The 21004-nt window shown below is 44.4% G+C and overlaps 1 protein-coding gene across 1 annotated transcript in view; it reads right to left on the reverse strand.

The window, feature by feature from the left end:
• The window catches only part of LOC124802982 (dachshund homolog 1), a 969696-nt gene that overhangs the window by 755769 nt on the left and 192923 nt on the right, over window positions 1-21004 (reverse strand). The gene's annotated exons all lie outside the window — the stretch shown is intronic.

Below are 21004 nucleotides of genomic sequence, written 5' to 3' on the forward strand. Positions count from 1 at the left end.
AGGTCTTAAATTAACAGATAGCGCACTTTTCAAATTTTCGTACGCACTCGTATGCTTTTGAAAGGCTATATTTTTCGAAACTGTCGTTTATTGGATATTATTCTGAAGAAATGTACTATGCACTGATATAAACAAATTGTTATTATTGTTATTACATTAAGGTTTTTAGAGAGAGGATCAACGAAGTGAGGTTAGTGTTTAACGTTCCGTCGATGACGCTGTCATTAGAGACGGATCAGAAGCTCCGATAGAGAAAGAAGGAGAACCATCCCGGTATTCACGTGAATGCGATTTAGGGAAATCATAGGCGGCCAGACGAAGATTTGAGCCACTGCCCTCTAGAGTCAGAATCCATTGCCTTACTACTGCGGCACCTCGCCCAGCAGAGAGAGAATCAGCACACTTATGCTGACAGCGATAACTTAATGTTATATTCCGTTGACGTGAGAGATGAACCGGCGTTATGGTAATAACGAACGACGCTCGTGGCCTTCCACATCCTCTTCGCTTCCCTCTTATTCCGTCCTTCATTCTGTTACTCTTTTCCCCGGGCAACGAACGTGTGGCGCCATTCTTCCACCAACCACCCGGCTACCGCTCCTAAAACGTAGCACAGTCGCTCTCCCCCAGAAGTGAAGCATTTGCATTTCTAACGGCTCCCGATGACGAGGACGTTTCTCTCTTCTTTCTATCCTCTTTTTTTGTATCCCATTCGCCGTTTTGTCAGTAGAGTCACAACTGTGGTAACAAAAAGACCCGCGCTCCACCCATACATCATAGCAGCGTTTTGACGTTTCCCAGTTTTCTTTCACGTCCAGTGACAGAAAGAGAAACGAACTGCTGCCCATGTAAATAAAAAAACACGCTCACAGTCTTTTGGTACATAAATTACCCGAATGTCTGGTAAGCAGTTCGTGTGTGGCAGGGAATAAAGAAACACTCTTTTGTCGTATTCGGGAGCTGTCTTGTAGTGACTGCTCGATCACTCTCGCTGCGGATTACAAAGGGCTTTGTCTGAGGGACAGCCTACACGCTCCGGCACTCGACGGGCGACAGTTTGACGGGTCCGGTCCTCCTGATGGAAACGTTGATTGTGCCGCGACACCTCGCCTAGCCCACAGTCGCCTTGTCCCCGTAATTCTGGACACGCGAGACAGCGGCACAGATATTACATCATCAATGCCAATCGTTGCATCCTTTTACCTCCTCCTCTCCTCCTTAAATAACGTATTACTTTTGCAACTAGAACCTGCCCCGCCTCGTAGACAATCAATTTAGTATTGGTTTCAAGAAAGACGTAACGTGTAATAGAGACTGACTATGGTTCTGTCGAATTTTTGGTTCAACTAACCAACTGATAATGTTATATCTAAGCAGAAAGAATGCAGAAAACTGCACTTAATAATTCAACCAATGCAGCGAGGAGAGATTCTGCGGACTGGGAAGAAGTCGCTAGTGGTGTCCCACAAGGCTATATCTTAGATTATTGTTACTCATACATTAAACGTCGTTTCGTCTAATATAGCTATGACAAGCATAATGAGTTCTTTTTGCAGATGACACTAGTACTGTAATCACTCTAAACATATCTACAGGAACAGATAAAATAGTAAATCACGTTTCTAAAAGAATTAAAGAATAGTTTACTCCCAATAGTCTAACTCTCGATTTCAAAACGTCGCAACGTATGAAGTTCTGCACATCTAAGGGTACCACACCAATGATAAATCTAACATATGGTGAGAAAAAAAAATAACTGGGATGGGAGCTTCAAAAGTCTTACGTGTACACAATGATGACAATTTAAATATGAAAAAAAAACATATTTTTGAACTGCTAAAACGACCCATTTCAGCCGCACATGCACATCGAATCATCACAAATACTGGGAAGAGGCAGATCAGTAAGCTAGTATACCTACTTTGTATATTTTCATTCGAAAATGTCGTACTGAATAGCGTTCTGGGGCAACTCGTCTTTCATAAAGAAACTTTTCATTTCTAAAAAAATGCACTGTACGAATACTATGAGGTGTTCTCCCATGATTTTGCAGCCATCTGCTTCGCAGCATTTTAACCTTTCATGAAGATTGATGTAAATACTCCACTATAATTCAAAGGTACCATAATTACAATACCAGAAGAAAATTAGCCGGCCGAAGTGGCCGCGCGGTTCTGGCGCTTCAGTCTGGAACCGCGAGACCGCTACGGTCGCAGGTTCGAATCCTGCCTCGGGCATGGATGTGTGTGATGTCCTTAGGTTAGTTAGGTTTAACTAGTTCTAAGTTCTAGGGGACTAATGACCTCAGCAGTTGAGTCCAATAGTGCTCAGAGCCATTTGAACCATTTGAAGAAAATTAATTACATTCCCTATCCCATTAAGAAGATATTTTGCAGAAAAAGGGGTGCACAATGCTGCCATCAAAATTTTTCATCATTTACCCAATGATATGTCTGACAGGCAGCAAAGATAATTTGGAAAGCAAAGTGGAAAAGTTTCTCCTTGACAACTCCTATTCTACAGGATAATTTATATTTCTGTGATATGTAACAGGTGGTGGATAGTAATTACTAATTCACTTCTGATTACAAAAATAGTAAGAATGTAGTCATATTTATGCACGAATGTGTAATATGGGCGTAAACTGACTTGTTCTGCATCGTTATGACTAATCGTGCAAATGATCCACCGAACATGAAACTAACTAACTAGAAGCAAACGTACCCAGAGACATTTTCGTAGAATCTCAAAAAAGTATTTAGTTGTTGACTGCTATTCTTCCTTGGAACTAGAAATGCCCGATGACCCCTCACATTCGCGATTCTTTTAATCGTGTAACCAGCCAGTGTCACAAAATTATTACAAATATGAATACCGAAACTCTTTCCACGTATATGAACGTTACCTTTCTGACAGCAAAAACTACGTACAAATCTCATGCAAATTATACTCTCCTAAGGACACTGCAATCAGTAGGTACCCGTCACAAAGCGGTAGTTTTAATATGTTTAATGATTAATAAATATATTTGTTCAATAGTTTCCCATTTTATTTTGTAGGAAATTGTGCTCGATTCCCTCATCCTCTCGCCCTTCCATGAATCTAATGTGAACTACTGCGCCCTAAGGAAAAATGGGCAGACGGCTCTAGAATGCTGAATATGGACGCGTATCGGTGACGAGTGTAAAGCTTGGAAACTTCTGGAAAAGATCTTTGTGTAACGGAGGATGTCAAACGGTTGTTGCTGGAACAAAGATCGGCAAAAGATCGAGCATTATGTAGCCCCAAAAACGATTTCTTCCAAGTACGAAAAATTTCCCCTGCTAAACTGATTATTAAGTACAATTTCTAGCATTTTTTGTTGAATATTATATTATCCATTGGCTGGGCATACAGTCAACCATAAAACCTGTAATAGTGAATTTTATGAAATACACACTAATTATATCTTGTCGTTCGAAAATTTTATCAAGTTACTACCTTCTTACGTCACGGTCCCTCTTTTATATAACGTAACGTGTGACATTTTCCACTGTTACTGTGACTGAAGAATAGAGACGATTTCGCTCCTTATTTCTGGCTACCTATCCCAAAGCAAAAATCAGGGTATTATGCTCCTCATAATTGAGTTCGTGTGGTGTATGCGTTTGTATTGCTTTATATTGAATTTTTATGGAATCATATGTTCGAAAATAATGTTGATGATATTCAGAAAAGCAGTAAAGGAAACAAAAGAAATATTCGGAGTAGGTATTAAAATTCATGGAGAAGAAATAAAAACTTTGAGGTTCGCCGATGACATTGTAATTCTGTCAGAGACAGCAAAGGACTTGGAAGAGCAGTTGAATGGAATGGACAGTGTCTTGAAAGGAGGATATAAGATGAACATCAACAAAAGCAAAACAAGGATAATGGAATGTAGTCTAATTAAGTCGGGTGATGCTGAGGGAATTAGATTAGGAAATGAGGCACTTAAAGTAGTAAAGGAGTTTTGCTATTTGGGGAGCAAAATAACTGATGATGGTCGAAGTAGAGAGGATATAAAATGTAGGCTGGCAATGGCAAGGAAAGCGTTTCTGAAGAAGAGAAATTTGTTAACATCCAGTATTGATTTAAGTGTCAGGAAGTCATTTCTGAAAGTATTCGTATGGAGTGTAGCCATGTATGGAAGTGAAACATGGACGATAAATACACTCCTGGAAATTGAAATAAGAACACCGTGAATTCATTGTCCCAGGAAGGGGAAACTTTATTGACACATTCCTGGGGTCAGATACATCACATGATCACACTGACAGAACCACAGGCACATAGACACAGGCAACAGAGCATGCACAATGTCGGCACTAGTACAGTGTATATCCACCTTTCGCAGCAATGCAGGCTGCTATTCTCCCATGGAGACGATCGTAGAGATGCTGGATGTAGTCCTGTGGAACGGCTTGCCATGCCATTTCCACCTGGCGCCTCAGTTGGACCAGCGTTCGTGCTGGACGTGCAGACCGCGTGAGACGACGCTTCAGCCAGTCCCAAACATGCTCAATGGGGGACAGATCCGGAGATCTTGCTGGCCAGGGTAGTTGACTTACACCTTCTAGAGCACGTTGGGTGGCACGGGATACATGCGGACGTGCATTGTCCTGTTGGAACAGCAAGTTCCCTTGCCGGTCTAGGAATGGTAGAACGATGGGTTCGATGACGGTTTGGATGTACCGGGCACTACTCAGTGTCCCCTCGACGATAACCAGTGGTGTACGGCCAGTGTAGGAGATCGCTCCCCACACCATGATGCCGGGTGTTGGCCCTGTGTGCCTCGGTCGTATGCAGTCCTGATTGTGGCGCTCACCTGCACGGCGCCAAACACACATACGACCATCATTGGCACCAAGGCAGAAGCGATCTCATCGCTGAAGACGACACGTCTCCATTCGTCCCTCCATTCACGCCTGTCGCGACACCACTGGAGGCGGGCTGCACGATGTTGGGGCGTGAGCGGAAGACGGCCTAACGGTGTGCGGGACCGTAGCCCAGCTTCATGGAGACGGTTGCGAATGGTTCTCGCCGATACCCCAGGAGCAACAGTGTCCCTAATTTGCTGGGAAGTGGCGGTGCGGTCCCCTACGGCACTGCGTAGGATCCTACGGTCTTGGCGTGCATCCGTGCGTCGCTGCGGTCCGGTCCCAGGTCGACGGGCACGTGCACCTTCCGCTGACCACTGGCGACAACATCGATGTACTGTGGAGACCTCACGCCCCACGTGTTGAGCAATTCGGTGGTACGTCCACCCGGCCTCCCGCATGCCCACTATACGCCCTCGCTCAAAGTCCGTCAACTGCACATACGGTTCACGTCCACGCTGTCGCGGCATGCTACCAGTGTTAAAGACTGCGATGGAGCTCCGTATGCCACGGCAAACTGGCTGACACTGACGGCGGCGGTGCACAAATGCTGCGCAGCTAGCGCCATTCGACGGCCAACATCGCGGTTCCTGGTGTGTCCGCTGTGCCGTGCGTGTGATCATTGCTTGTACAGCCCTCTCGCAGTGTCCGGAGCAAGTATGGTGGGCCTGACACACCGGTGTCAATGTGTTCTTTTTTTCCATTTCCAGGAGTGTAGTTTGGACAAGAAGAGAATAGAAGCTTTCGAAATGTGGTGCTATAGAAGAATGCTGAAGATTAGATGGGTAGATCACATAACTAATGAGGAAGTATTGAATAGGATTGGGGAGAAGAGAAGTTTGTGGCACAACTTGACCAGAAGAAGGGATCGGTTGGTAGGACATGTTCTGAGGCATCAAGGGGTCACCAATTTAGTATTGGAGGGCAGCGTGGAGGGTAAAAATCGTAGAGGGAGACCAAGAGATGAATACACTAAGCAGATTCAGAAGGATGTAGGTTGCAGTAGGTACTGGGAGATGAAAAAGCTTGCACAGGATAGAGTAGCATGGAGAGCTGCATCAAACCAGTCTCAGGACTGAAGACCACAACAACAACAACATTCAGAAAACATTAATTACATTCTGTAATGTTTCAAAACTTATGTTTCTAGCAAAGAGATATGGAGGATATTGCTGCTTCCACTGTTTAACGTAAGCTTTCTAAGCAGCTGTGTTGGACATACACCGACTTCAGGCTCGTGACTAATGATGTGAAACAGGACGTCACACAGAAACGAAATGATACAAACCTCAAACAGAAGGAGTACCTTAACCTAATTTTACGACAAAGAGACGCCATACTGATACTTAAAGAAATAAATGTCAGATATAGTATCAGTGAATCCAAAGCTAACACGAAAAGGGAAATAGGAAGGATAGATAGAAATAGAGAGAGAAGTTTGGGGAGGGGGTGGGGAGAGAGACAGAGAAAGAAAGAATAAATTATATATGGTATATCACAACAAATTTCCAGTGATGCAGGAACAGACAGTGTTGCTAATGTGACAGTTCGCATGTCATTGATGTGGACAGTGAAAGTTGGCAGTACTGCTACACAGCCGTGAGCCACACCAGGTGTCAAACGCGTTTCTCGTGATTCCCCGAGCGTACGGTGCACGAACGTCCTCTGCACCAGCGAACCTATGGGTCAGCACGCCTCATTGTTGACCCACGTAGGGCGATCCCGTGAAAAGCGCCCGGCATATATATATTTGGTCGGACGCGCTTGGGGGAGACTCTCTCTTCTAAGAAAACAGAGCCAAAACATAACGGAAAAGAATCAGAGGGGAGACTTCTCACGTTTCGCTCGCAACTGGAACTGTCTGGGCGCGGAATTTATGGCGTGAATGGAGCAGCGGGTGTCATTGTCCGGCAGCGGGGCGTGTTAACCTGTCCCAGCTTCTCAGGCCCCCAACATGTGTGGCTGGCGGACGCAATAAATACAGAGCGGCGACTGTGTGAGGACGTCGGCCAGACGACCACACCTGCCTTGTTCGCTACTGTCCGCTGGATTCTAGGTTTACTCTCTCTGTAGCGGAGCTGACAGTCCCGCTGAATATGTCACGTGAATTTTTTTTCCGCCTTAGAAGGGAAACTTCAGCGGCATATTTTCTCATATCTATATAATAGTGCCATCCGACCTACTAGATGGGATAAACACTAATTCTATTTTCAATTTATAAAGTAATATTTCTCAGCTTCAGTCACATGTATTTAGCACTATTTGTGGCGCATTGGGTCCTGCCGGCCGTTGTGGCCGAGCAGTTCTAGGAGCTTCAGTCCGGAACCGCGTGACTGCTACGGTTGCAGGTTCGAATCCTGCCTCGGGCATGGATGTGTGTGATGTCCTTAGGTTAGTCAGGTTTATGTAGTTCTTAATTCTAGGAGACTGATGGCCTTAGATGTTAAGTCCCATAGTGCTGAGACCCATTTGAACCATTGGGTCAACACTTTTATACTAATTACATCGTCATACTTGGTGCTGTTATTCGGAGAGTGTTTCTGAGTACATGCATCGATTAAACTAACTTTTTATGATAGACATCAGCGAGTCGATTGACTGGGGCGGGCCAATAAGTATTCTTTCTTGAGCGCCCGTTTTCGTTGTGTTGTCTGTTTCGTAGATTCAAGCAAAACCTTGTCTACCATGATAGGCTGTACACCAGCAACGATGCCCCTTGCTACTGCAGTCTGTCAATCACAAAATTATTTAGTTCGAGCTACAGTGAACGAGAATTAAAGCCTTCATTCATCCACGTTGGTGGAAGATATAAGGGAAGTCAACTGCTAAGTTTTGACGAAAGACGTTTTCTTCTCTATTTTCGTTCTGACGTACATATCTTTGTTCGCTATCGATATCGCAGCTGCACAGCTTCGTGTTCAGGTGTCTTGGTAGAATTTCGAGTGATTTAAGCATCTTATCAAGCCACTTGAAGATGTAGCCAGCTAGCTTCGAAATCGATGGCATGTAACACTAACAATGAGATAAAAAGTAAAAAATAGTCTCTGGAGCGGGTTGAAATCCCAGTCTAGAAGGCCAGATTTTGGTTTCCCTAACGCGATAACGGGTAGTTCCTTTTAAAAGGATGCTGCCGATTTCCTTGCTTATGCTTATCCATTCCACAAGGTTGTTCGTCTCTAGTGAAATCATCATAGTATAACCTTCTTACTTTTCCTTTCTTCCTGTTTTGCGTACAGTAGTCCACAGTAATTTGCAAAAGCTGTCATCGAGAATAGGTATTCGACTACAGTAACATCCGCAAACAGAGTAAGAAGTGTGTATGTACTACGCCGTAATATACACTCACACACTGAACCACATGTGGGAGACTTACGATGTAGACGAAGAGGTGCAACCAATGGTGGTCTTAGAAAATACTTGGGGTAACGTACCAAGTTAAGCGAATCACTGCCAGCATGTTATGAGCACTCAGCACCACATGATTCGAAACAATGTTTACAAACGAGCAAAAGTTACGATGGATTCTGTATGTTTCGTATGTCAGATACCCATATAGCACAATGTACAATGCATGCCTCGCCTGCGGAGACACTTAGTACTAAAAGTGCATTACAACAACTTGTGGTAATTCAGTACGAGAAAATATTTCATGAACATTGACAACTGTGAAGCTACGGACACGCGAAAGAGCATTGACGCTTTCAGCAAAGAAAACGCTACTCTGGAAGCCAGATACACTGGGCTAACCAACCAGGGCAAACGAAGAACCCAGTAACCATGGGGGGGGGGGGGGGGGGGAGCTTATGTGCTGCGATATGTTGGCCACCACAGGCAAAAAGCTTGCGTTTCAAAAACAGGACAGTGCAGTCATTTAAGTGGAGCTACATACCCCTCCCCTATTGTTATAAACTGGTTATAAGTAAAAGAACGGAAATTCCGGGTTGCTACTCATAAACTGAACTAGAAAGTCAAAAATTCATGTTGCAATCGTGGTATCATTTGATAAACTAGAATCGTAGCAGATCATCAGATGTGTGCATTCGCAAGGCGTTTACGAGGGGTTGCGACGACATATACTCTTCTCTGTAGCACGCTTGGAAGTACTCGTCCAGACCAGTGTTTTATTGTTGCGCACAAGCGTTGGCAGCAAGACAGGCGTATGCATGTGGAGTTGCCAGCTACCACAGAGGCAGAAGAGGTCATCTCTGGTAGGTGCAGCCAAAGCCCGCCTCCAGGAATCTCTGAAAATCCTACTCAACACGTGCAGCCTCTGACGCAGACCAATTAAAATGAAATTAAGAGAAGCGCGCCAGTTCACAGAATAATTTACACTCCCCCCCCTCGGGCTAGGCTGCCGGTCGAGAGAGATAAACAACGACACCCCGCTGCAGCGCCCTGAAAGACACACCGCGGGGTCTAGTGAGGAACTCGTGCTTGGAGAACGTAGTTCGAATCCTTTTGTCTTAATTTTTTTTAGTTGGATTTCTTTAGCTTATTCGGTAACGTTAATGCGAACGTCAGGCTGCTGTAAAATCTGAACCCCGGCATTGCCAGAGTTTTCCACGAAAATCTAAATGCTGGCAAAAGCACAACAGTAAGGCAGCCAGTTCTCTGGACGCACGTTAGATGCGAAGAATTACTCATTTGTAATGAAAAATGAATTTTAATATTATCGACGATTTTCTGCTATTCAACTTTCTGTATCAGCTGCCTGGTTTCTGATAAGATAGTGTGGGATGCTATTGAGATTTTATCTTCAGTATGAAAATAAGTTTTTCCCAATAGCTGTATCCATGTTCTGCCGGATACTTACGTACTCTCTAAACATGCATACCACTGTTGAGGAGGGAGGTGTAGGTAGTTACAGAATAAACGTTGGTAAGATAGAATGCAAGCATGCGTTCTCAGAAATTATGTACTAAAAACAGAAAAAGTCCTTATTGTTCAACAACAGGACCTCACTGGTACGTACAGATTCAAAAGTAGGTACTGCGAACGTCAAGAATTCCAAAAGAAGCGAAAATGAAGTTCAGACTATCAACAGTAAGAAGGATAGAAAAAGTCCTTATTGTTCAACAACAGGACCTCACTGGTAAGTACAGGATCTACAGGATCAAAAGGAGATACTGCGAATGTCAAGAACTCCAAAATAAGTGAAAACGAAGTTCAAAATATCAACAGTAAGAGGGCTACAAAAATATTGACATATTTAAAGGGCATTCTAAGGCGCATAGTAGGAATAGGTCTTAATTGCATCTCACGCATAAAGAGAGATCAAAACTCTGTCCACAGGCTCTGGTGGGCCCATCGGTAACGACTGCCGTGTTATCCTCCGCCAGTGGTGCCATCGGATGCTATATGGAGGACCCTGGGATCAGCACACCGCTATGCCGGCCGTTGTCAGTTTTCGTGACTAGGAGTCGTTACTATTCGGTCAAATAGCGTCTCAGCTGCCATCAAGAGGCTGAGTGCATTCCCCATTCCAGTCCTTGCACCAAGGAAAACTATCTGGCTGGGTCCTCCGCCTTCATTCAGCCGCGCTGATCACCCAGATTAGATTGTAAACAAAGAAACTCAACCGAAATTCTGTGAAATTATGGTTGTGCGAGCACTCTTACGAAAATGAATGGTAGATGACAACCAGATTGTGTTGGACGTGAAATGAATTGGCAGTGGCGAATATGGACGACTATCACCAGCTGTATAATGGATTGACGACAGTGAAAATATGCACCAGACCAGGACTCGAACCTGGATTTCCCGCTTATCGTGAGCGGTCGCCTTACCATTTGGCTATCCGAGCACGACTCACGGCTAGACCCAAACTTTCATATGTCGTCAACTACGCATTTTAATTTGGAATAACACAAGCACTGCAATATCGTAGACTGTATTAGGGACACCAGAGATGAAATTTCCCCCGTCAAGCAGAGTATATTCGTTAGAAGGTAGAAAATAAGATGCGTCATGACGCGGGAAAAGATTACAGATGATAGTGAGAGGGGAATGTAAGTAAACTGGAAACAGGAAGGCTTACATGCAAAAACCAATATACCAGAGCAGGTCCTAGAAGACGTCGGAAGAGTAAGGGATGATGGGGAACAGAAAAGGCGTAAATCTGAAAAGAGGGAGGTACGTTAAAGAAATAATTGCTGAAGAAAACTCTCGGTGTGTGGTGCATCAGTGGAGATTTTCTGTTTAATTTTTTGGTGCTGTTTCTCGAGCATACACACATCCCGTTGTTCGCCTACGGAAGTTGGTGCGTAAGCGCTGGGTTATACGCTCCGCATGATGAGTACGACAGCGGGCGCCCAGAAGTCGGGATAGTGGTCGGCCTCAGTTCAAGGAACCGTCCGGCTGACCCACAAAAACGTGCACCGCTGCTTGATCGACCGAGAAAGTGTAGCCAACTTGCATTTTCGTGAGTGATTAATAAAAGTCCGGCACGAGTGCTGTGTCATCTCAGCAGCCGCTTCTCTCGCCTCCAATCGGATCCCAGACCTCTGGCCCGTGGCCACTCTACACGTCGGTCGTCTTCAAGAGTATCCTCACCGCTGGTGCCAACACCAGTCGCTGAAGCTTGTCCCGTCTCGTTACTCGTTCTCAGAATCCGTACTTACTTCGTGAAACACGAATATCACCCCACAGACCGGAGGAAAAGCTGTGATGACTTCTGCTGTATCGCTTTGTGATCTCTTTCAGCGAACAGTGTCTGTCACATTCGTATTTGCGCTGTATTCTGAGTGACTGTAGTTGTGGAGCGGTGGACCAGGCTAGGTGTGCAGCGCTGGTATTCAAACTGAAGTTGGCAGAATCTATCTAAAGTGTACAGCAAAAACGTCAGCAACAGACTAACAGCAGTTTATGCTCGAGTCAAAAACCTTCCAGTGCATGACTCTCTGTCAAAATTAGTAGCAGCAGCACAACGAAACGTTACTAAATAACATCTTCTGGTGCTAAACAAAAAGTCTTTCGCACTGCGTATTGAAGCTGTGGCCACGATTTGAAGCAGATTTTATTTCATGCAATGTCATTTTCTGTGTGTGTTTCCTCTTATACTGATTTCCCCTTGTTTATTTTAATTTCTGCTTGTTTTAGGGAGACATGTATTTTAAAAACAAAGACAAGAACTGCTACAACTATTTCGCTTACTACTACACCGTTATCTACAGATGGTCCTTATTCTGCATTCCACTAAATTTTATAACAGGCGTCTACTGTGAGCATATAATTACTACGAAGCACGTTTTTTGATGTGAGATTTCTTAGAGAACTTATCTTTTATCAGAACAGTACAGCAGGTAAACAAATGTACTTTCGTTTTAGATTGCTAAATGTGGTTTCAATCAATAACGGAGAATCTCCTTTGGGGTGAGCTATTGCTCCTTTATTGTAAAATCTGTGTTTCCCTGACTAGATTTAAGAGATACGAACCTTTTCATGTTCTCACGAATAGATTTTTTTATGTCAAAACTCTTAAAACGTTTTAAATAAACGTGTTAACATTCTACGTCTGTATTCTACGGGTCTACATATTTATTTCTCAACATAGTCGATATGGCGGTGAAAAAATTTCTGTCAAGGAGAGATCAGTTTGTTGATCTCAGCACTGTAGAACGTCTGACTTTGTTAACGCAGCCATAACCCCACCTCCGTTTGCACTGCTTCATCACTATCAAAGTGAAGTCCTCGGAGGTTTTCTCTCCGTTTTGGAAACAGGTGAAACTCGGATGGGGCCAAATAGAGACTGTATGGAGGATGATCGATGGCAGTGAACTCAATTGTTGCAGATGTCGCAGCGATCGTGTGTGCATGGCATCGTATGTCCTGTGTGGGCAAACTCTTCGAATTTGTGCTTTTAGTTGTCTAAGGTTAGAAAATCGATTACAGCAAACTATTTCTCACGCACGTTGCGTTACAAACCGTCGTGTTACACGTTACAATGCGGAGCCCTCTAATGGCAGAGGGTTGCATCTTGCGTCAGCAAAACGGAAAAGTAGACCGAGTTATATGTATGACGTATATTATTTGCTGAGAACAGAATGAAACATTCAGAAGCATTACTTTTCAGCAGGCCTTCGTAAGTAACAACACATCCTGCCCAGCACAAGCGGAAATTTAATTAACGGCACCCATGAGACAAGTCCTATAAAAGCAGATAAATTCAAAACATAGTAAACGTGGCGTTTTTTCGTGAGTAGGTTTGAAGTGACAAATTTTCGACGAAAAAGTTCCTTTTAATTGAAATAAAAAAACCTCAAACACTTATGTTATTGCTGAATATTTTACACTTTTGGAAGATTGCAATAGCCAGATGCAGACACAAGGTTCGGAATCCATTGAGCAGTAATTAGACTTACTTTCGTTACTAGCAACAATTCTTATTTATCATTGATTTTTCTGGTTTCCTCTTGTGATTGTTCAACAAACAGTTCAGTATATTGGCGTTTCATGTCATTAGTTTCCCATTGTCTTAGTTATGACTAATACTATAAGATGATCAGTTCAGCATCTTAGAGTTTCAGGTCATTACTTTCCCATTGTCTTAGTTATGACTAATACCTCCCAGTCAAATGAGACATTCGGCCTTCAGCGAAAAGCGTTTGAACGTTTTTTTGGATAATCTGCAGAGATTATCTTGCTTTTTGGGACAATGCAAACTAGAACTACACAAGTAAGATTTATTACACTTTCTGACAAAAAAATATGAAAGCTCGTAAAGCAATAACATTTGTCGCTCGAATATAGTGTCGAGTACTTAATGCGTTCTACGTAATTAGAGCGAGCAGATACTCAGCTACAAAACAGTTTCAGTTCTGTATGGATGCTGACCACGTAGTCCTATAGACGATTACCTATGTGAAACACCAATAAAAAAATTAATAAAAAGGAATGCAGAAAGAGAAGGTTTAACAGTCGACATTTTCACTTACAATTTTAATTTAAAGAATCCGTGCTTCGTTGATTAACTCACATACACGAGTAAACAGCACACTCCACTTCATTCACCCATCGTCCATGTTGGACTGTGATATGGAAAATGAGACTGTTTATGATACAAGTTGAAACTATTATCTGGACCAGTCTCTTTTTATTTTCTTCCACGATTTGTTTCGAGGGCTTGTACCCTTGTATTCAGAGTGTGCGTGTGCGTGTACGTGTGTGTGTGTGTGTGTGTGTGTGTGTGTGTGTGTGTGTGTGGGCGATGTGTCATGCGTACGAGGGTCTAGCCGCAGGTGAAAGGCTAATAGAGAATGTAGTAATAATAGATGACACGGAGAGAGAAATTTATCAGACAATTCACTTAGTGCTGCCTGCGATGCAGTTCTGCGACGTGAGGACTCATTCCCCCACATTAACGCTACTGGTTAGAAGAGTTTGACACCGGGAGGCGGTGATTTCTGGCTCATAAACTCGCGAGCGCGAGGGGGAGAAAACTTGGCGGTTGGCAACGCAAGATGCATGAGTGTCTCTGCTAAGCGGCTGTGTACGGCGGCGGAGGCGCGTAAATCAGCCAGGTAGCCGTGTCAGCCGGCCGTGAAATTAATAATATAATTCCCGCCTCCCAAGACGCTGCGTGCTGTTTTCTCTCCAAACAGGGCGCCTCCTTGGCGGGAGGGAACACGCCCCCGGGTCCGGGCCTGGATTTCACTTACTTAAGCACATAATCCAGCACGGGAATTCGTAACGAGATTCTGCGGAATATCGCGGAATTAATTAGCCAGGCCGTGCCGAACCGAGCCTAGGAACGGGGGAGGCGTAAAAGCGGTCAGTTCCGCCAACCACGGTACACAACACATGCACTGTCCGATCAAAAGTAACCCGCCACGATACCCCAGTGTATCGGCCTCTAGACGTCATCAGATGTGGGCCCGTCAATATAAAAGAAAACTCTCCGTTCGTACAGGCATCGGAAGGCCCAGTGATACCGACCGACCGCCGTGTCATCCTCATTTCGCTGGATGTCGATGTGGAGAGGCATGTGTTCAGCACACTGCTCTCCCGGCAGTTGCCAGTCTTCGTGACCGGAGCCATTCCTCCTCAGTCAGTAGCTCATCCATTGGCCTCGCAAAGGCTGAGTGCACCTCACTTGTCAACAGCGCTCGGCAGACTCGAATTGTCACCCTTCCAAGGCTAGGCAAGCCCGACAGCGCTTACCTTCTGACGGGAAGCAGTGTTACCACTACGGCAATGCCACTGGCGGTATAAAATAAAGCGGACGTTATTGTCAGCGGGAAGGCAGTAACAACAGAATTGGTCGATTAGGAGGGCTGAGTGTTTCGAAAGTGGACTATTCTTTGTGTGTCACCTGAGTAACAAATCCCTCAACCCTTCCAAAGCCGGCCGGCAGAAGTGGCCGTGCGGTTCTAGGCGCTGCAGTCTGGAACCGCGAGACCACTACGGTCGCAGGTTCGAATCCTGCCTCGGGCATGGATGTGTGTGGTGTCCTTAGGTTAGTTAGGTTTAACTAGTTCTAAGTTCTAGAGGACTAATGACCTCAGAAGTTGAGTCCCATAGTGCTCAGAGCCATTTTGAACCTTCCAAAGCCGTCCAGGTCGACCGTATGTGACGCGGTTGTGAATTGGAAACGCGAGCGAACAATGACAGGTAAACCAAGATCAGTCAGTTCTTACGCACAGCCGGACAGGAGTAGTGGAGCGTTGTCGACGGTGGCTGCAAGAAATCGTATGAAATAAGCGGAAAGAATAACCCGTCAAAGTGGGTCAAATGGCTCTGAGCACTGTGGGACTTAACATCTAAGGTCATCACTCCCCTACAACTTAGAACTACTTAAACCTAACTAACCTAAGGACATCACACACATCCATGCCCGAGGCAGACTGTAGCGCCTAGAACAGCTCGGCCACTCCGGCCGGCAATAGCCCGTCAGTTTTAAAGTATTACCAACAGTTCAGCTAGCACAGTCCCTGTGCGTAGGGACCCGAAAAAAAGAGGAAGACGCGTCGAACAGCGCTTCATAAGCCAAACGTTTCTGTAATTAGTGTTAAGCAGTCTTTCCTAAACATCTGGTCTGTCTCTTACGACATCTCTCAATTGAAAGCCTTGGAGTCTGTAAGGTCAAAGAAAACTTCGTACAACTGAAACGTATTGGGAGGATCTCTCGAACTTCGTCTGAGCTCCTGTTAAAGAACTCCGAGTTATTGGTAAATTCATTGATAATCCGCTATCAGTATATTTCTGAAAAAAAAAAACAGGGAATTAATTGGATAAGCACTTTGTTATGAACAGAAATCGAAAGATATCACAGTTTTTGGGCACAAGGTAGGATGTAAGAGAACCACTAAATCTTTTCTTCTTTCTTTTCTTTTGCTTGTGCCTTTTTTTCCCGCGGGTACGCAGGGTCGGCATGGTTAATCGGATGTGGCAATGTTAGTGGAAGGGGTGCCAGGATGCCCTTCCTGCCGCCACCCCGTACCCCCCGGGACGGAATTAATGTACCCCAACTGTCTGCAACTAGTGTAATCCATGGAAGAGTGCGAAAGTGTTCAGAAGTCTGCGAGCAGTGTAACTGAGGCGGGACGTGGGGACCAGCCCGGCATTCATCTAGGGGGATGTGGAAAACCGCCTAAAACCCACATCCAGGCTGGCCGGGACACCGGCCGTCGTCGTTAATACGCCGGGCGGATTCGATCCGGGGCCGGCGCGATTGCCCGAGTCCAGGAAGCAGCGCGTTAGCGCTCTCGGCTAACCTGGCGGGTGTGAGAGAACCCCTAAATATAAGACGCAAACCTTCCTATACAGTCTTATACTATGATCACTGCTGTTTCGCAGATCTGCATAAAAAAGAACTAGCTAACGCATCAGATCGTTCCCATTAAATACAACGTTATCACATCCTCTGGCAGACTGGCGGCCTTATTGCGAAAGTTGAAAAGTCTTCTATTATTTAAATTTGGTAACAGTGGACGTCCGAATAGGCGCTTCCATTTTATGTCACTAATCGTCCTGCTTTACTGTGTGCTGATTAAACGTTGCGTGTTGCTTGCAGGTAAGAATTCTAATCGACACTGTCAAGTCCAAATACCGTGCTTTAATGTGTTTTGTCAGGAGAGAGATGAAATATGTAAATTTCTCGCCTCTGGTACGAGCATACATCCACCATGACCTACATCTTACTTGCCGAGGTGTCAAAGAAGATGAGTTGCGGCAGCCAGGATCTTCCTCGCAGACGTTATTTTCTCACATGGGCGGGGGCCATCATCCCAACTGATCAACAATCTATCACTTTTATGGCTTCCGGGAGCTACAAAAAATGTGGACGCGTGAATATATAATGCTGTGATACCTTGCAGGTAGAACAAAAAGAATTTCAACTGTATATCGACAGGAAGGAAGAAATATACGGGTCAAGGACTGACTTCTCCAGACAGGCCGTCTACAAGGCGGATCGCGATTCCTTGGCTGACAACTAGGCCTGCCTCACATTGCATTACATGCTTTGGAGGTGACGTCGGCGATGTTGGCGTTCCACGTTAGTTGTTATTTGGAACAAGAGAATATTCGCTCGGAGGTAATACCGCTGCAAGGTGTACGCGGCACAATCTACACAGAATGAAAATGTAGTGCATCTGCTCCGAACTCACTTCGTATTGAGGGGTGTGTAATGCACTAAACTATGTTAGCAAGTAAATGTTAATATTCCCTCTCATGAAAAAGTACGTGTTACTGCCATATTAACTTAAGCAAAAGAGAATTTTCAAGTTACGCGTGAGAGTCACTAGTTGAATAGAAGAACAAAAGATAAAATAGTTAATTAGTGCACATTCTTAGAAATTACTTTTTCAGATACTTGCCTAAGACTGCAACTGTAGCTGTCGTATTTATGATTCTTTTTCTATTGTGGTTACATCTGAAACGCTCGTATCTGTAAAATGATGACTCATGGGCGAATAATTTCCGATAGTCCTATATACTTAAATACAATGATATAGTTAAGTGATTCGTAAATGTTATGTACAAGTAGTAGTGTCTGCACGTATTGTGGAAACGCACAACGAACATTAGACTGAACTGTTTCATAATTGATCTGCAAGAAAGTTCCGTTTCTTTTACTGCAATAGCTCGCACATATTCGCGATAGAAACATTTCGTCGTATTTAGAGCCTCCTAAAAAAATAAAAATAAAAATAAATAAATAAAAAATATAAAATAAAAAAAATGTCGGAGCGGTTAACACAACGGACTCCTACTAGGGATGATGTGGCACAAATCCTGTCCGACCATGGGTTTTCCATAATTTCCCTAAATCGCGTAAGATTAATGTCCGGATGGTTCCTTTCAAATAACCTCGTCGTTGACGGAACGTTACACCCTAGTCGTCCTCCTTTCCCCTTTCAAATACGGCATCGTTATACAAGAAAAAAAGGTAGTTTTCGGTTATGCTGATATCGATCACGAAAATTAGGTCAGTTGTAGAAAGAAAAGGAAGATTAACAGTTTAAGACTCCTTCGACACTTCGGTCATTAGAGACAGAGCACAAGCATTGATTTGACAAGGAGTGTGTAGGAACCCCACGTGGTTTTCAAAGCAACAATCTCAGCATTCGCCTTCACTGATTTAGGCCTAAGCTTGGATGGCCGAGCGGAATCCATGATCAGTGGTTCTACATCTAATGCACATCAATTTTCCGCAAGTCACCCGACAGTGTGTGGTGGACGGTATTTCTCGTACCAGTAACTAACTCCGCCTTCCTTGTTCCACTCGCGAATGGTGCGTGGGAAGAATGAATGTCGGTAAGCTATAATTTCTCGAATTTTCTCTTCGTGGTCACTTCCGCCAGGTATACGTGGGAGGAGGTAATATGTTTTCTGACTCTTCCCAGAAAGTACTCCCACCAAATGTCACTAGTAAAGCTCTCCGTGGTGCACAGTGCTTCGCTTGTAGCGTCTACCACTGGACTTTGTTGATGATTTCTGTAACGCTCTCGTGCCGACTAAACGCTCCCGTGACGAAACGGGCTGCTCTTCGTTGGATCTTCTCTATCTCTTCTATCAGACCTAGCCGCTAAGGGTCCCAAATTGACGAACAGTGCTTAAGAATCGGTCGAAGAAGCGCCTTATAAGCCAATCCTTTTGTGGGTGTATTACATTCTCTTAAGATTCTATCTACGAATCTCAGTCTTGTATCTGCTTTTAGTACTATTTCTTTTATGCGGTCATTCCGTTTAAGGTTTCTCTGAATAGTTACTCCTGGATATTTTATGGACGATATTATTTCCAGTAATTTCTTATCAGTAGTGTAGTTGTACAGCAATGGATTTCTTTACCTATGTATGCTCAATATGTTACGTTTATTAACATTCAGGGTCAACTGCCATGGCCTGCACTGTTCATCAATCCCATGTAGGTCATTCTACAAATCGATACTACCTTCTCGCGTTGCTACTTTCTTATAGACAACAGCATCATCTACGCAAAATTTAAAGTGCTCCTTCACCGAATCAAAGTATTGTCTCTCTGATCAAAGCCACAATTAACCTGTGAATAGTGTAGTAATCTGTATCTATTCTTTAGGACATAAGTTTCTCCAGGCGTTTCGAATATATTAATAATGAGATGTTCTCTGTTCAAATTTTGGCTGTAATGGAGGATGCTACCCATAACTGTCTTCATTGGCCTCTTGGTACACCAGTATAGCCAGTCGAAAATTGAAGTGCTGTCGGGAGGGATCAATGTACCTTTTCCACAATTTCTGAGGAATTTAAAACACGAATTTCATTGACATAGTTAATAATACACAATTAAGTGCAATGACCTCTTAGGTTAACTAATAAATCGAAATAACTAGACATACACACACCTAACAGTTGCTATTTAATCCCAACTTCTAACACAAAATACACACGAAATTGATAAATGTTTGTGTTCACTGAAGTCAAGAATGATAAAACACTCGAGAGAAGTTCTTGAGTTCTTGATTCATGTGGATCAGCTCCGTAAGCAGACAGTCTGATTTTCTTCTGTACCTAGGGCAGCAAAAGTAGATGGAGTTGACGTCCCAGATCTCCCCACAATCACAGTATCGTGATGATGCGACGTACTTTTTATAGGGGTGTTGGCTGTAGCATTCATGGTTGAATTTCAACCCGGAAATCGTCCTTACGAACTGCCTCTTGTTCTCCAAGCCAGTTGAGTCATATTTCATACTCTGCTATACAGCGTACCACTGGGACTTCGGTAAATGAGGGTGATTTTGTTTGAACAGTTGCTCTTCTTATGGCTCACTGTATCCACTGTCAGAGTGACCCTCTGGCAAAAACATAGTTCGCGGACGATCTTCCTCGTGTTCTCGGCTGGCCGTTCCTTATAACCGCGGGGGTCTTGGGACACTCACTCCTCCCTTGTTTGAAGTATGTACGCCCGATATTTATTAATCCGCATCACCCTCGCCTCTCCTTGGGGCGGACTCGGCTATCACACGAGCGCCGTCCCTTACAACCCTCGCGCGTCGGCAGGGGAAAAATGACCACCCCTAACTCATGTCCGGCGGGCAATTCTGGCCCAATAGCAAATAGCGTAATCTCGGGCACAACTACCCCTTGAATTACTAGCCGGCCCGCCGGTGACGATCGATAATATTTCCCGAGCTCGTAATCGTTCCACGGCCTCCTCCAACGCGGCCGCGACTTTTATTTACAATTTAGATCAGGGCTGCGCCGGCCGAGATTTAAAGAAAACACACGATATATCTCAGAATCATGTAAATTCGCGCCGGCCGTTTCGGGGGCGGCTATGATTCATACGAACGCACATATTAAAAAGCCTCCCCCGACATTTGTTGCTTCCAGCCGATAAATTAAACAGAAGCAATTTCATATGGAGCAGGAATCGACATTGGCCGAACCCCGGAAGCCAGAGTGCGCCCACCATCTGTCTCTCCCGTCGCTCTGCTGCTGAGGAAGAAGTCAGGCAGAAGATGCTTTTCCGACCGCGGGGTTCCGCCTTTGTTCTGAAAGGAATTACTTTGCTTTCGTCTCTGCTCTTCCAACCTTTTACTGCGTGTAAAGTCCTCCCTGGAAATCTTCCCGTCCCGGTGAGTTTTTGCTTTGATGCTCTTTTGCAAACCGTGCTAATGTGCAGCTTTT

This window comes from Schistocerca piceifrons, chromosome 6 (genome assembly GCF_021461385.2).
Source record: "Schistocerca piceifrons isolate TAMUIC-IGC-003096 chromosome 6, iqSchPice1.1, whole genome shotgun sequence".
Classification (NCBI taxonomy): domain Eukaryota; kingdom Metazoa; phylum Arthropoda; class Insecta; order Orthoptera; family Acrididae; genus Schistocerca; species Schistocerca piceifrons.